The sequence below is a fragment of the Adiantum capillus-veneris genome, chromosome 10 (genome assembly GCF_014529385.1).
Source record: "Adiantum capillus-veneris isolate H3 chromosome 10, ASM1452938v2, whole genome shotgun sequence".
Classification (NCBI taxonomy): Eukaryota; Viridiplantae; Streptophyta; class Polypodiopsida; order Polypodiales; family Pteridaceae; genus Adiantum; species Adiantum capillus-veneris.
This window is the reverse complement of record NC_140940.1, coordinates 125,870,904-125,874,253: the sequence shown is the minus strand read 5'-3', so window position 1 is coordinate 125,874,253 and position 3,350 is coordinate 125,870,904. Positions and strand designations below refer to the sequence as shown.

Genomic DNA, 3,350 nt, shown 5'->3' with positions numbered 1-3,350 from the left:
AAAGCATGAGAAGGGCTCTTTTTCTAGCTTTTGATGACCCTCTAGAGTTGTTTTGTACCATTGAAAATGGTTCTCAACTCATCGTGTCTTGGAGAGAACTTCAGGCATTGTACTGGGAGAGCTTGGAGACCTTGACATCTCATGTATGCTTGCCCCATGATGGGTTTGGTTTTGGTATATATGCATAGTGGAATGGTTATAGTTGATGATGAGGTTTATGAGAGCGACAAAGAAACATCTTCATGTAGTGATGCTGGGGAGAGTTTTGATGACGAGTTAAGATCTTTTTTCCTTGTTGAGCTTAAAGACAAGGAGACAATTCATCAATGTTTGAGAGCCCTGGAAGTCAAATCTGAACTTGAAGTGAGTAATAGTGAGATAGAGAGCACTTGTGACCTGTCATCAAGTGGGAATGACATGGAAATTATGCATGAGGAGGCAAATGGTTTAACTGTTAGAAATATGTATAATATTGTGTATGAGGATGCTTTGGATCTTAACTCACAACAAGAGGGAGGACAAGGCCTTGTCTCCCGTGAGATGTATGTGCAACCGGTGGCAAGGAAGAGTGAGAATGCTTCAGTTGAAGAGGTTATGAGTTTTTGTGATGAGGAGAATGTATGTGAAGAAGTGGTACAGATTGAGGGTTTGTTTGATGGTGCAGTTGATGGTATGAAAATTTTTTATGGCCTCAATCATTCCTGAAGCATGTGATGGTGTATCCTTCATTTCTTCCTTTGATACTGGATGTTGCAGGTTTTGGGAGGTCTCTTGCTACTAGAGTTGATTTGCCAATGGTTGGCAATCTTGTTGGGGTTAGCTGGCAGAGACGAGGAGGGGATGAGGGGCATTTTGGGGGGGGGGGGAGTGTGTGTGTATGTGTGGATAAGGAGGAGAGAGAGAGAGAGACACTGTATTGCATGCCTGCGGGCTGAACCGAGAGCGAGAGAGAGAAAGACAGAGAGAGAGAGAGAGAGGGAGCTCGGGTTGCACATGGCTGACAGAGAGTGAGGGAAGGGGGGGTGGGGTCTGTGGTCAACGAGGTGGGGTAAGTGGGTAGCGGCCAGGGAAGGGCTGAGAAGGTCAGGGAGTTAGGATGAAAGAAGGTGAGAGAGAGTAGGGAGAGAGGCAAAGACTGTGAGGGGAGGGAGTAGTGAGAAGAGGATCAGTCCCGCCCTAGGCAAACAAGGGGGGGTTGATAAGGTGGCGAGAGTGTGAGGGGAGGGAGTGTGTGTGTGTGGTACTAAGTTAGCATGGCGGCGCCCCACCTTGGTTGACAAGCAAGAGGGGAAGAGAGAGAGTATGGACGGGAGGGGAGAGAGAGAGAGAGAGAGAGAGAGAGAGAGAGAGAGAGAGAGAGAGAGAGAGAGAGAGAGAGAGAGAGAGAGAGAGAGAGAGAGAGAAAGATATGTGAAAGTGTGAGTGTATTAATAATGCAAGAGAGAGAGTTTGACTCTTGTCCATGCATGGTGGCCCGCCAGTGGAAGAAAGACGGGGGTACTTTGTTTTATGCGCCCTTTGGGCTGGGTGACACAGGGGTAGATATAAGAGAGAGATGGTGGATTGGCAGAGCCGAGCAGGAGAGAGAGAGAGACCTCTATCTTTTGGTGATAATGAAGAGAGGTGTGGCCAAATTGGTGGTGGCCTGCTGTGGCCAAGAGTAGAAGGGGGTGGTGAATGTTAAAAAACAACTTTTTATCATTTTTTCTGGTAATGTGCTCCTCCCTAATTGGGGTTGGTTCCTGCGGCCGTGGTTTTGAAAACCGAGGCTAATGATGGATAGTGATGCGCTATGGCTAGGGTTGCCTCCAAAGCTGGGCCACATGGCTGTGGCGGGGGCAGGGAAAAGAGAGAGAGAAGTTGTGGCTCACCGATTGACCGGAAAATTGTCGAGCCCTCCGGTGGTGTTGCCGTGGTTCGGGCAGAGGAAAGATAAACCTTTTTTCTTTTTTTCTTGATTTTCAAAAATCGGCTATCAGTATCACCCATGGACTAAAGTGTAAATTAGAGGGGCCTCTTATTTTTTGAACCAACTTAGTTAATAAAGAAATTGTTGAGCTTATATACGAAGCTACTTAATATATGGCTTCTCTATATATGACACCCAGGTCTCCTCTATATATACATCATCTCATGTGTGTATTCTACACACTTTGGGGTTCTATTTCTATGCTCACTCTCTCTCTCTCTCTCTCTCTCTCTCTCTCTCTCTCTCTCTCTCTCTCTCTCTCTCAAAATAGTATCAAAGCATGATGTTTTTTCAAATTCTGGACTGATTTTGAGTTATCGTTCGCGGACTGCGTATATACTTGAAAAGCAACTTTCGTTTTATGTTTTTGATTGTTCTCTTAATTGAAAACAATTTTGCAAAAACAACCCGTGGAAAGCACCGTATTCGATGTGATCTACAACTTTGCAGAAGAAAGTTTTTTCAAATTCTGCACCGATTTTGACTTATCGTTCTCGCAGACTGCGTAAATTCTTGAAAAACAACTCGCTTTTTGTTTTGATTTTTCTCCTGATTGAAACCAATTTCACAAAAACTAGCCACTATAGACGTCAGAATCGATGTGGTCTACAACTTTGCAGAAGAACATTTTTCCAAATTCTGCACCGAGTTTGAGTTATCGTTGGTGGACTGTGTGCATGTCTGAAAAGCAACTTTCGCTTTTTGTTTTTTGATTTTTCTCCTAATTGAGAACGATTTTGCAGAAACAGCCCACGAAGGCACTGAAATCGATGTGGTCTATAACTTTGCAGAAGAAAGTTTTGTTTTCAAATTCTGCATTGATTTTGAGTTATTGTTGGGAGACTGCGTACATACCTGAAAAGCAACTTTCGTTTTTTGATTTTTGATTTTTCTCCTAATTAAGAACGATTTTGCAGAAACAGCCTGCTTGAGCCATCGAAATCGATGTGGTCTACAACTTTGCAGAAGAAAGTTTCTGTAGATTCTGCACCGATTTTGAGTTATCGTCTCGGATTACGAATATGTTTGAAAAGAAAAATTTTACTTTTTGCTTTTGATTTTCCTCATAACTGAAAACTTCTCAATTATATTTTTTCTTCATCAATCATATATTTGTTACTGACTTAACTTTGCTACAGAACCCAGTTACATATCGTTCCGATTCAGTCGAGCCGTTGATGATCGTCCAAATTCTATCGAGCTACTGTTGGTACATGATCTTTTGTTATATGATATACTCGTTCATTGATTCTCGTATAATTATTCTTCTAGAGATATAGTTTACGTCGTTTTATTGATAATTTCTCATTGATACCATAGTGATTTTGATGATACCATGATTGTTTTGTTAGTACGTTGGTCATGGTGATTTTTGTTGATA

At 42.6% G+C, this 3,350-nt stretch overlaps 1 pseudogene; it reads left to right on the top strand.

Moving 5' to 3' along the window:
* The first annotated feature begins 417 nt into the window (after positions 1 to 417).
* On the top strand, positions 418 to 781 carry LOC147449593 (uncharacterized; annotated as a pseudogene).
* Positions 782 to 3,350: the final 2,569 nt, after the last annotated feature.